This window comes from Danio aesculapii, chromosome 13 (genome assembly GCF_903798145.1).
Source record: "Danio aesculapii chromosome 13, fDanAes4.1, whole genome shotgun sequence".
Lineage (NCBI taxonomy): Eukaryota > Metazoa > Chordata > Actinopteri > Cypriniformes > Danionidae > Danio > Danio aesculapii.
The window spans coordinates 14648577-14663585 of record NC_079447.1 but is presented as its reverse complement, the minus strand read 5'-3'; the positions used below and the strand labels follow the sequence as shown (position 1 = coordinate 14663585).

At 34.5% G+C, this 15009-nt stretch overlaps 1 protein-coding gene across 1 annotated transcript in view; it reads right to left on the bottom strand.

The window, feature by feature from the left end:
* lmbrd1 (LMBR1 domain containing 1) overlaps positions 1-15009 on the bottom strand; it is a 221227-nt gene that overhangs the window by 55016 nt on the left and 151202 nt on the right. The window lies entirely within an intron of this gene.

Sequence of the window (15009 nt, the reverse complement as noted above, 5' to 3'; positions counted from 1 at the left end):
CCCATCCATAAGCTTTCTTCAAAATATATATTTTTTGTGTGTTCAACAGAAGAAAAAACTGGTTTAAAACCACAAGAGTGAGAATAAATATTGAAGTCATTTTCATTTTTGCGGAAAATATGCCTTTAAGAAATACAATAAATCACTAGTTATAGGACATCTGAATATCAGCATCACATCACATGTTCCTTCTGAAATTATTGTTATGCTAATTTGATAGTCAGAAACCTTTCTCAATATTTCTAATGTTGAAAATAAGTGTGCTGCCTGCTTAATAGTCTTGTGTTTTAAAAGACTTTTTTTATTATTCATTTAAGGTTGAACAATTTCTTTAAATGAATGAGCTATTTGATTCTTTTGAAGCATTTAATTGAACATATTGGCTAAAATGAATCCTTTTTTACTCCTCAGTACTGATGTACAAACACACAAAGGGTTTAGCAAAGAACTAAAACTCCCTTTTGGTCCATCAAGTCTTACCCAGAGGTTGTGTCATTTTTTTTTCTATTGTTTTTTTTTTTACACATGACCATATGGTGCGACCCAGCTCAACATGACACAGTTACCAAGAGTAATACAGACGACATGGTCACAAGCTCTCTAAATACAGAACAGACTGAACGCAGAGGGAAGAGTATATTAACAAAGACAGAGACACAAACACTCACAAACCACAAAGCAAAACAAAACCAATATGCCAGACTGAACGGCTGCCTTTGACTGGCCTCCCGGAGCTCACGTCTGCTTGACTTGACTTGAGGGAGTAAACAAAACCCTGACGTGTGCAGTAATCACTCCAGATTCTCTCAAAACATAAGCGAGGCTGTAAATAAAGACTAAAAAGAAGAAAAGAATGAAAACAAGCTGAAAATCTAATCTGCCCATCATTTCATTTATCCATATCTATCCATCTACTGTGCATCCACCCACCCATGCCCTTACTTGTCTATCAAATCTTTTTTGCTCAGCTATATGTCCATCTATACATTTAATCAACTCTATATTCCTTTAAACTTTCTTTAATCCATCTATCCATCCATCCATCCGTCCATCCAACCATCCAACTGTCTGGCTGTCCATCTAGCCATCGACCTGTCCTTCCATCCAACAATTTATTAATGTGTCCATCAATCCATCCTCCATCCATCTAACCATTTTTCCATCCACTTATCCATAAATATCTATCAGTTTATCTATTCATCCAACTATCCATCAAACATCCATCTATTTTATCATCAATCTGCATGCTTCTATCCATATCAATCCACTCGTCTACCATTCCTCTTTCCATTTATCCACATGTATTTTTGCCCACTTATCTTTATCTATTCACTTGACTATCTATCAGTCTAACCAGCTGTCCATTAATTCATCCATCCATCCATCTTTCCATTCATGTATTCTTCCATCTACCATTAATATCTATCCATCTATCTGTTTATCCATCAATCTATCCAGCAATCTTTCCATAAATCTACTTCCTACAACTCATAAAGATTAACCCACCAAACCCATCTACCTTTACATTTTTCATCCACTTATCTGTCATATCACCCATTTGTCCATCTATCTCTCTATCAATCAGTCCATTCATTTGCCAATCTCTCTATGTCTATGCAGCTAACAATCTGTCCATCTATCTGTTTATCTATATCAATACAAATATCAACACCAATCAATCTAGCCTCCGTCTATCTGTCTACCAATATAACAATCTGCCCATCTGTTTATAAATTCATCCATCCATCCATCCATCCATCCATCCATCCATTTATTAAATACAAAATTATCCATCAACTCATCCATTCATCAATCTGACCCTCTTTCTATCCACTTATCCATAAATATTTACCCCTCAATCTGTTTATCTATTCATCCATCCAACAATTTTGACATCAGTCTGCATCCTTCTATCCATATCAACCCATTCGTCTGCCCATCCCTCTTACAATTTATCCACTTATGTAATTTTGGCTCACTTATATATATACACTGTAAAAAAAAAAAATATCGTAAAAAAAAGGTCAAATGACTGGCAGCTACGGCTGCCAAACAAAAACCATAATATTATGGTAAAATTTCTTTATTGAAATAAAGTGCAAAAAATAATAAATCTACAGATATTTTCATTAAAATGTTTACAAAAAAACACTGTTATTTTACAGACTTTTCCTAGATTATTACGATCAAATCAGTTCAAAAAAGTTACACACTAAGAGTTTTACAGAGAAACACTGATATTTCACAAACTTTTCCTAGATTTTTATGATCGAACACCATCAATAAAGTGACTGCACTAAAATTTCAAGAGAAAAGATGTTATTTAAGAGAATTTTATCTCTCAACCATAACAATTAAACACCTTTAATAAAATGTCAAGACATGCTCATGGTCGTAATTTAACAGTTTTATTTTGGATCAAAAACGTCTGGAAAAACAACAAACGAGATACAACTGATTAAAATTCCCACAACTTTAAGATTACAGTTGTTGCATTTTATTGAATAGTTTTTATGTAAAACATGTAGAGGTTTAAGATATATGGAATAATTCAGTTACAAATCTTAAATGAAATGGAACTTTAATGTGAAGGGGATGCTGACAAAGTAGTGCAGATCCAAATGCAGGTTTATTACACAGAGATGGTCAGGCAAGCAACAGTCAACACAGGGGCAAACAGATGTATGCAGGGAATCCAGAGTCATGGTCAAATAACAGCCAAATGGTCAGTCCAAGCAGCAAACCACATAAACAATTAACAAACAAAGCACAGCAAAAGAAAAACCCGCATCATAATGTTCACAGTAACAGCATAACAAGACTTAGCAATTGGTGCGTGCGTCTGTGCTGCTTTTAAAGTCTATGTAATCAGTTCATAACGATCCTCTGACTGTGTGTGTGCAATTAGCGGAATCCGGAACAGGTGCATGTGAGCGGAATTTATCTATTTTATTTATTGAACGGATTTGATCGTAATAATCTAGGAAAAGTCTGTAAAATAACAGTAGAATAAAGAACAGTAAAGAACAGTAGAACTGTAAAATAACAATTTTCTGTAAACATTTTAATGAAAATATCTGTAGATTTATTATTTTTTGCACTTTATTTCAACAAAGAAATTTTACCGTAATTTTATGGTTTTTGTTTGGCAGCCGTAGCTGCCAGTCATTTGACCTTTTTTTTAAGATTTTTAATTTTTTTTTACAGAGCAAGTAATTACAATTTATTACTTTAATTTTACATAATTTTAAATGTGCTTCAAAAAAACTGGAAAAAACACTAAATAATACGGCAATTATATTGTATAAAACATGAAAATTCCTGTAATTTGTCATTAATTTTCTAGTACATAAAATAACAGTCAAGCTGTTAATTTACAAATATTGTTTGTAATTTTTACGGACTTTTGAATATAATTTAAAATAACAGAAAAAATACTGTATAAATAATACAGTAATTTCCTTGTATAAAAAACAAAAACGTCAGTAATTTGTTTTTAATGATAAAGTACCTAAAATGACAGTCAAACTGTTAATTTAGAAAGATTGTTTGTCGTTTTACTAAGTTTTGAATTTAATTTGAAATGACAAAAAAAATACTGTAAAAAATTTAGTGATATTTTCTGTAAAATTATTATTTTTTTTACAGTGTATATATATATATATATATATATATATATATATATATATATATATATATATATATATATATATATATATATATATATATCTTCACTTGATTATCCATCAGTCTAACCAGCTGTCTATTCATCCATCCATCTTTCCATTCATGTATTCATCCATCTACCATTAATACCTATCCATCTGTGTTTATCTATCCATCTATCCAGCAATCTTGCCATAAATCTGCTTCCTACAACTCATAAAGATTAACCCACCAAACCCAACTAGCTTTACATTTTTCATCCACTTATCTGTCTTTTTCATTCATCCATCTATCTATCCATACATCACCCATTTGTCAATCTATCCCTTCATCAATCAGTCTATTCATCTGCCAGTTTCTATATATGTTAACCATCTGTGCATCTGTTTATCTATATCAATACAAATATCCATACCAATCAATCTAGTACCCATCTATCTATCAATATAACAATCTGTCCTTCTGTTAATCAATTCATCCATCCATCCATCCATCCATCCATCTATTCATTAAATACTAATTTATCCATCAACCCAAAAATTCATCAATCAAACAATCTTTCCATCCACTTATCATAAATATTTACACACCTATCTGTTTATCCATTCATCCATCTATCCATCCAACAACTTGACATCAGTCTGCATCCTGCTATCCATATCAATACATTCATCAACCCAAGCCTCTTTCAATTTATCCACTTGTCTTTTTTCACCCACTAATTTGTCTATGCAGTCTATTTACTTGTCTATCCATCAGTCTAATCAGCTGTCCATTCATCCATCCATCCATCCATCCATCTTTCCATTCATGTATTCATCCATCTACCATTAATATCTATCCGTTTATCCATGTATCTATCCAGCAATCTTGCCATACATCTGATCCTACAACTGATTAAGATTAACCCATCAAACTCCTCTGCCTTTACATTTTTCATCCACTTAGCTGTCTTTTTCATCCATCCATCCATATATCACCCATTTGTCCATCTATCCCTCCATCAATCAGTCTATTCATTTGCCATTCTCTCTATATGTCTATGCAGCTAACATCTGTCTATCTGTCTATCTATATCAATACAAATTTCCATACCAATCAATCTCCCCTCCATCTATCTGTCTATCAATATAACAATCTATCCATCTGCTTATAAATTCATCCATCCATCCATTTAATTAATTAAATACAAATTTATCCATCAACCCATCCATTCATTAATCTTTCCATCTTTCCATTTACTTATCAATAATTATCTACCCATCTATCTATCCATCCAAAAAATTTTACATCAATCTGCATCCTTTTATCATATCAATCCACTCATCTACCCATGCCTCTTTCAATTTATCCACTTGTGTTTTTTACCCACTTATTTGTATATGCAATCTATTCACTTGTCTATCCATCAATTCAATCAGTCTATTCATTTCTACAGCTGTCCGGCTAACCATCTGTCCATATTTGTCTATTCACAATCAATACTTATATCCATTTACCCATCAATCTATATGTCTATCAATCTAACAATCTGTCCATCGGTTTATCAATCAATCCATCCACCCATCATATTTTGAGAGCCCATCCTACATAATTAATACAGAGCATTAAATAATAAATCCAGCATGCATTGTTCACATTTGCACACATTTAAATCATTGCATGCTATACCACAATTACACAACACACAATGTTTAAACCAAAGAACGCCAATACCAACTCTGACTGCTTTTGAAGAACTACAAAAGCAAGTGACATTCGCATTGGATGCACATTTCCCTCAAGAACAATATGACAGATTGTGAATGTGAAGTGTAGCGAAAACAGAGATTTGTAAATGAGCGTGAATCTGCCTCCAAGACATAATCTATAACTAATTCAAACGAATGACTGTGAGTTATTAGTGATGCTAGAATTATGCTTTGTGGTTAAAAACACAGCTGGAGTTATTCTAAGAGTATATTAGGAATTTATGTCTCAAGCTGTTGCAGCAATACCAATAATAAACGCTTGCAGTTATAGCTGTAATAACCGTGACAGAGCTTTAACTTTACAGAAAGGAGTACATTAATAATAACAAAAGTTACAGCACCACGCTATTCATTATTCAGCATGCCTTCAGCTACACAAGAAAACCACAGCCTTCAAAATACAGCATAAACACAGCTACTTGCCCGTTTACATCCTAGATTTCATCAGTTTTTCCTTTGTTTGTTACATTATGTACACAAAAATCATTTGGCAGAAGCTTTTACGTTGATAATAAAGTACACATTTTATCGTATCATGCATTGACTAGAAATCAAACTCATGAAGCAGAGTGATATTGTCAGTTTCTGAAAGATAGATATTTGCTATGTATTTTACCCTTATTTTGGTTCATTTGGGTCAGTGTTTCTCAACCATGTTCCTGGAGGACCACCAACTCGGCACATTTTCCGTGTCTCTTTAACTAAACACACCTGATTCAGATCTTCAGCTCATTAGCAGAGACTGAAAGACTTGTAATGGGTGTAACAGACCAAGGAGACATCCAAAACATGCAGTGTTGGTGGTCCTCAAAGAACGTGGTTGAGAAACACTGAATTAGGTTTTTATAGGAATGCAGTAATTGTCTGTGGATCCCCACCAGATCATCCTGAGATCACCCGACTAGGTCAATAAAAACTCTGGAGTAGATCGGTGTAGCTCCAACTCCCAAAACCAACCTTATAATGGCTTATTATTACAGGAAATATGTTACATAAAAAGCAAGACTGTCTGATTTTGCAAGTATGCACAATAATTGAAAGCCAAGGAGAGCCTCTTTATCTTAAAATGCATAATTGCTTTTCTCCATGCATTGAAAGAATGCTGACGAAGCGTTGATTTCCACTTAAACTGTATTATAAGTTAAAAAATATAATTAAATAGACAGAGAAAGAGCATTTAAATGAATCATGATTTACTTGTCGACTGACTGGTATTTGAGCCATTATTCACACAACTAAAACAAATATTTTGCACTGCATAACTGTTATACAGTGGGGAAAATAAGTATCGAACGTGTCGTGTTTTTTCCTGGGAATAATATTTCTAAATTTCACATGGAATTAAACCAGATTTTGGTAAAAACCCAAACAATACAAACATAAAAATAAAACAAAACAAAAAAAATCTGTGTAATAACAATGGAATGGCAAAAGAATGGCAAACAGTACTGAACTGCTGTAATGTATTTAACACTTTATATAAAAGGCTTTATTGGTGATGGAAGTCACATGAAATGCTCAGATGTGAAGTTTTTTCACAGACTTCAACAGAGTGTACAAATCTTGATGGTTCTGTGGGTGTCGTCTATTAAATCTGATCTTTATTTTGTATTTTCTATTAGATTCAAGTCAGGTGATTGGCTGGACCGTTCTACAGCTTGATTTTCTTTCTCTGAAAGCATTTGAGAGTTTCCTTGACTGTGTTTTGGATCATTGCTCTGCATAAATGTCCACCATTCATCATCCTGAGAATATAGATGTTGGACTGAAGCAGCTAATATTAATTTACAACGATGAAGAACAGAAGGTTGCTGAATAACCATGGGGAGATTTAAGCTGCTGTCTGGGCTTTCACTGCTTTTCTACACCTCCCTTTCTTCATGTGATCAATACTTTTTTGTGCGTCATTTAATTTTATTACGCATCACTAAATTTGTAAACTAATTAGATTTATTTTGTTTGCATATATGGATTTGTTTGGGTGTTATTAACATCTGCGTAAAATTTCAAGCCAACGGCACCTTTGGAAATATGTTTTCTTATGGTTAAGCAAAATTTGTCTTCAATGCTAAATATTTCAGTGCCTTTCGCCCCCTCTATTTTCATTTTAAATGATTCTTCTGATATTCAGCTTCACAAAATTCATAAGCGAGTGTTTTTAGCTGGTTTGACAGCAGCCAAGAAAATAGTTGTGACAAGATGGAAGCCTCCACATTCTCTTAATAACCATCATTGGATTCTAACTTTTATTGATATTGTGTATCTGGAAATGTCCACTGCTCGCATCCATGATGAAAGAGAGAACACCATCAGACTTTGGGCACAAACTTTGGAAAAACTTTGTGGTTTACTAATTTGAATCAAGGAGACAACAAAAAGCAAAAAACTTTTGGTTCAAGGCCGCATAAATTATTATTATTTTTTATTATTTAATAAATTTATTTACTTTTTTCCCCTTCTTCTTTATTATTTTAGTATGTTTTTTATTCTTTATTGTAATAGTTTAAGGTTCCCTGTTTGGGCATCTAATAACTTTGCATTGTCATAGACCTCTTTCAGCATGGTTCGGAATATCTTAATCTATTTGTCTATAACTATTTTTTGTGTATTTATTTTTAACTGGCTTAGTTAAAAAGAAATCAAATACAGATTTGATTTATTGCTTTTTCCATCAAAAATTTGATGGAAAAAAAGAAAAAAAGAAATATGTTTTCTGAGAAAAAGGGTGACGTGTTCAATACTTATTTTCTCAGCTGTAGTTATAAGCTGTTAAGAGGCAGAGCACTGGAAGAGAACGCATGCTGTAGAAGTGTTTATTTATTTAGAATGCCAGAAAGCAATGTTATCTGAACATATTGATTGCCAAGCCGCATTCTTTTTAATTTGCACTGCTCTTGGTGGATTGCATTGGTCATTATGGAAAATGGGCTGCCGCATCTGTTCTTTAATTTGCACATTGTCAGTAGATCATCCACAGAACTTCCCACTCCCACTGGCGCTCTTACGGGATCACAGTCTCACACTAATTTGCATTGTTTAGTAAATCTGGCACAGTATATACAAAACAGAACACAACATACCATAACTACAATTATAGCTGCTATAGTTTTCAACATGCATGTGATGTCTTTGTAGTGCACATATTCAAGCACAGTTTCTCTCTCTATATCACTTTTACATCTTGTTTGCGAATGTTTGGCCATGACAGAGCAATCGAGGCCCCCCTGGCAGTCAATGCCCCTGGTCGCATTGGCCCGGTCCATAATCGTCCTTGCTCTGAGCTCTGCCAAAGGCTGCTTTATCACAGCACTGCGAGTGGAAAGATTTTTTTAATATCCTCTAAATGATAATGAAAGCCTCTGTAGGTATCACACTTGCACAGGCTTCATAAACGGGTTTATTTCATTTTATAATTGGGCTTGTGACCACCTGCCACTATCGTCATAGCGGGGCCTGCTGGGTTCTAATGTGCAAAGCTCTTGATGTGTGAAACGGCACGCACATCCTCTACAGCTCTAGTTACAGGCGAACCACGGTGACGACTATTTGTTAAACATGCGATATAGATCCACCGTGTCTCTTTATTTGACGCAAAGGGAGGAAATACATGCAATTTGCATGGTAAGTGTTGTGTTTCATCTTCTCCGGGCTCATTAAAATACCTAAGCACCACCGATACACCACTTTCAATTTTCCAAACCAATTTCCGCCGCCGATGAAACGGTAAACACAATAATTAAAATCAATCAAACTTAATCAATCAATCTGATACAGAATTTAGGTCAATTAACCTGCTCTAGTAATGGAATCAATCACATCTGCCGGGTCCACATTAGAGGGTAATAGAGGTGTGCGTTCGCGTGTACGTGCTCTGGGTGTGTGCGATTTATTAGTCTGCAATGACAGCTGAATTTATCTAAACTCACTCGCATGTCTCAAATCTCCCCACAGGACCCCCCGTGCATCAAACCACCCATCGGGCTTCACTTTATAAAGCCTTGTGACTTCCTAATGTGATGTCATTGGCTGTAGTCTGACAAGAAACATGTTGCATATCAGCACACATGTTGTGTTAGCGTCGACAAAGTATACGTGAGACTTCGCCCCGCAGGAAGTGCGAATCACGCCTGAAAATGGCCCTTGGAGGAAAGAAAGAGGAGACGCTGACCTCAAACAGATCTAAACGCTTGTGCTAAATCAGTAAATTTACACTGTTAAATCAAAGACTGCAGCAATGCTAAAAGGAGCAGAACAACATGACAGCGTAAACGAGGCACAGTGACTGACGGAGAGAGCCGTTTGGCAGACAGATTCCTCTCAGTATGCATTTCCCCCGAAGCTCTTGTGGGAAAATTAGTAAATCTCAAGCCTAGTTTAGGTATAAATAGAGTCTGGAGTCTATCATTAGAGTGCCACGCTCTTGTCTGCTGCTAGTGGGCCGCTAAAGACGGCAACGAGGAACCCCTCTGGTGCAGAGCATGCTGGGAGAAGAAACGATGCAAAGAATTTGAAAAACGGCGAAATGAATGAAAAAGACAGGCAGGCTAGAAGAATGCAGGAAAGCTGCTGAGAATTTTTGCGACAACCAGTGCTATTTTTTTTCTGCAGTACATTTAAAGGAACAGGTCACCTAAAATGAAACTTCTATCATTCGTGTTATTTTGAAGCTTGATCCTCATTCACAAGCATTTGAAACATCACGTCAGTCATTCAATAATACGTTTGTAGCATTGCTAAATAGTTTTTAAAAGCACTGCTTAAAAGGGAAAGATCACTCTAAATTATTACGTTTAGCGTTCATTTACATAGAATAATAAGGGACCACTGTATATAGGTGATGTCTATGTGTAAATGTTCAATGAAGTGTACACCATGCAAAACCAAGTAAGGGTAAAATGAAAGTCTAATCAGAGCAACATATACACAATCATACTGTACTGTACAGTACTGCTCAGTGGAAATTAGGTAATAACATTTTTTCTTAAATTTTCAGCTGACATTGTTATTAATGATTCATAAAATGAACTGCTTCCAGCTTTATTTAAGCATTAAAATAATATATACAAAGACAATTAATATTCTTGGCCTGTGATAATATATAACGGTTATATCAATAGTAACCTGACCACTCTGTGCAAAAAAATAATCTTTATGGTCAACCTTTTCACTCTTAAATAAACTTCTTTTAATGTTTTAGTGAAGAAAAAAAGTCATCTACATCTTGAACAGTGTGAGTGTGAGTTAATAAACAGCAGATTGTAATTTTTAACTGAACTGTCCCTTTAATAATTTAAAGGTCATATGTATGATTCACATACTGATCACACATACCGAAAAAGAGCTGCCAAATGAATAAACATAAATATTATATATTCAATCCAAACACTGGGCTTTCATTATCTGGATAAAACAGGTGAAATAATGCATCTGGCAAAGTGGCAGCACAAATTGGCAAATCTGTGCCAAGATGATAAAAACCCAAAGGTTTTCTTCATTCTCTCGGGAATATGTGTTGGCATTCAAATGAAGTCATAATGTACGTGTTACATCAAAGTCACCATGAAAATTAATTTCCTTCACACCTCCCCCTTGATAGACTTTGTGAGATAGGAAAGTGACAATAATGGGACAATTAATTAGAGACGAGATGACGAAAACACAGAAGATGACGATGGTGGAAAAAATATCAGGGATAAAGGAGATGTAAATGTCAAGTTATGCAGTATATTTCAGTCTGAGCTTATATAAACCTTTAAGTTATGCAGTGTATTATCAGTCTAGGCTTATATAAACCTTATAATCAGAACGCATCTGCTTTATGTTGACGGTTGATACACTGACACCTAGCTAGATCAGTTTTATTGCAAAACCAGTGAGTATCTTTGAAATGGAATAGCATGTGGGTTGTTGACGTGATGCTGCATTTTCACACATGACAAAAATGAATATAATCAGGGTTCCCACTCTTTTATGAACAGCAGATTCAAGGACTTTCAAGGACTTTTTAAAGCACCATTCATTTTAAATCAAGCACCACCAGAATACAGTATATCACGCTATGAAAAGTCCCTACTGCATTTGACATTTCACTTACATTTAATATTAACATTAAAAATGTGCAAATGATGATGATGTTTTGAATGTGTCATTAAAAAATAAATAAATAAATAAATAAATAAATAAACTAAGGGCGTACTCACACTAGGTACAGTTGCCTTGAACAGTGCCGAAGTGTGATTATACCCCTTCCCCTCTCCCCCGACGGCCTGCACTCACACTGCATTTTGCCTTCCGAGCCGGAGCATGCTTACGTCATTAATGATTGTTGATCATTGATGACGGACAGTGGAGATTGATTTAGTTATATCGTTTGTATTATTTTTAGTCGTTTGAAATGCAGTTACACAGAGTCAAATATTTTGCCGAACAGATCCATCACTTTTGCTGCTCATTAATTATCATAGTGCCTTAAAAGTGACGTCGGGTGTTCAGTTTCGGGCTCAGGCGCGCTTTGCACTCACACTATAAGCATACCGCACCAAAGCCCAACTAAACCGTGATTTGGCACACTTCTTCCAACCAGGCCAGAGCCGGCCAACTGAACTGCACCTGGGCATGATCCAGAGCACTCCATCTTGACAAATGAACCAGGAAACTTGCCCGGGCACGGTTCAGGTAGCCTAGTGTGAGTGCACCCTAAAATTTTTAATGTTTTTAAACAGTCACGTTCAAAGAACTTTAATCAAATGTGTTGAATTAGATACTAGTAATATTCAAATCTGGTTTCTGCAATGTTAATCAAATGTGCATTATTTGTCATAATTGCTGCACAAGTTTTCAATTGAACATTTTTAAATTAAGAACTTCTCATTTTTATTGATTTTTTGACAGTAGCACAGTTGAAATAACATCATAAACAAATTTTATTTCAACCATTTTATTTTAATTCAAAAACTTTCAAGGGACCTATGTTTTAAAGTATCTTCCAGGACTTGAATAGTTATGTCTGATATTAAGTACTTTCAAGTTCTTTCAAAAAGTGTGGGAACCCTAATTGTCGTTATTTAAAAGTCTCGTGAAGTGCTGTGAAATGTGCACATTTTACTCGATGCTTGACGCATGTAATCTCAACCGAAACACAAAGAGAAGGTGGGACATTGTGTAGCTCCACCCCTTTTTACAAAACAGCCAATGTTTTGTTTTATCACAGCTCTGCCAGTGAGAGTGGTTGAGCTTAAGTGAAATAAAAAGCAAATAAGAAGCGTCTTGAAGGGGTGGGGTTTGTCAGATACTAGAGCGCATTTGATTGGTTATGATGTGATGAGAAACTGTGGTGTGAGATGATGTGAATAAAGCTGTTGGTCCATTTGGGTGGCAAACTACAAGCTTTACATGTTTATATCAATTTTATATTTTCTAAACGCTACATTTTGTCACTACATTTTGGCGTGCACTAGCTTAAAGTTATCCTAAATACTAACAATACTGATACTAACATCTACAAAACTTTATTTTAATTTCATGGGACCTTTAAAATTCAGTAAATTGTTAAACATTTCTTCGTCTTCCATGGACCTCTCGTTTTAAATATGGTTGCTTTATTACATTTATTTTTTAATTATTTATTTTTTCACATTTTTGAGACAAATCTCAAAAACATCCTACAGTGTGACTGTCTCTAGCATAGTTTATTGAATTCTAGCTCTTATGAATAAAAACATAAAAATTATTAACAAATACCTCAGGCCTAATTTCACAAGTTTTTTTTTTTTGTGTGTGTGAGGAAGGTGTTGGTTTTTGTACAACGTATTGTGTCTGTTTATATATTTTTAATAGCTGTTTTGTTACTAAATGTACACTCTGATCTCTCGATTGCCCAAGAAAAAATCTTAGGGAGCCAAATAAAGATGATTGGTTGGTTGGTTGGTTGGTTGGTTGGTTGATTGGTTGATTGATTGATTGATTGAAATATTTTTTCATCCATATTTGTCTAAAAACAATTAATAAATTAAAAAAAAAAACATAGAAACTTTATACATTTTGACAAAAAGGGACAACTGAAAATTGTGTCCTCTGGTGTGACACTATATGCTAATTTGAATTTATAACTTTCACTGAAAACTTAAATTAGTTAGAGGACCCCATGTCAAGATCATGTGACTAAAGCCCCATGTGAAGTCCATGACCTGTACCTGTTAAGTTTTTGTCACAGAATTTTTACATATTTAACTTTTTTTAACCCCTATAAAGTTAAGTTTTCTTGTCATTTATAGTGACATCCCTATTTAAGTCGAGTCTCTGCTGAGGTCCAGCTTCCAGCCTTCGGCACTTGGACTGCAGCTCTGCACAAAACGTTTGGCCAGTGGAGAAATGGTCGTGCCCATCTGAGCCTGGTTCTCTCGAGGTTTTTTTTTTCTTCACCTTCGCCAATTGGTGAAGTTTTTTCCTCGCCGCTGTCGCCACTAGCTTGCATGGTTTGGGATCTGTGAAGCTGCTCATCTATGGATTTGCTCTTCAGTGTTTGAACCCTCAGTAGTGATTATTAAACCACACTGAACTGAGCTAAACTGAACTGAACTTAAACTTTGAAAACTACGCTATTTCAATTTACTATGACCTTTTATGTGAAGCTGCTTTGACACAATCTACATTGTAAAAGCGCTATACAAATAAAGGTGAATTGAATTGAATATTCATTAAAAATGCCCAACAAGTCTGACAAGTCATGGAGAAAAAAATATGATTAATAAATTCATATAACATATAATGGATTGTATGAAGATGTCCAACAATGAAAATTAATCACTCTCATGTTATTTGTATATTATTAAGCTGATTTTTGCTATGTCACACAATAGGACATTTTACAGTACTCTTCAGTACAAAAAAAATAAAACATGAAAGAAATGATAAAGTTAGTGACCTCTTATATAATTTTTAAACTACATAAATATACACCAAAAACTGTTTTACATAAAAAAGTAACATTTAATTGTGAATTACCCATGTAAACCCATTTTTTTATTTTACAGTGTGATAGAAATATTTAGATGACATTTAAATTTATGTTTTATCATTTATTATTTAGGTTACCCAGGTTTAATAGTGTCAAAATAGCTATTTGTAAACATTAGAAAAAAAAAAAAAAACACACTGACATCAAGAGGAAAAAAAATCTCTTAGGAATATGTAATAGGGAAGAAAAAAAAAAGAGTCAATTTTTACCTCAGGATTTTGAACACTTATGAAAATATGAACCGCGTCTGAATGACTTTGGATAAAATATGGTGCAACAGGGTGAGGATTGCGGTTCATGAAGAGCTGAACTGAATCTGGCATCATCCGACTGGTTCAAATCTCCAATGAATGCCACTCTTACTCCATTAGCAAGAACTGTCACCTCTGGATATTCAGTTGCTTCAGTGAGTGGGAAGAGAGCTGTTTATGATTTGAAGTATTTACTGTTTAATCCAAAGTAGGAGTTAAAGGAATTTTAAAGTCTATTGAAGTTTAATTGTGAAAATAAATCATACAAATATTCTGAGTCACCTTGTTAAAGTAAATTCCACAAATATTGCTGGGATTTACATAT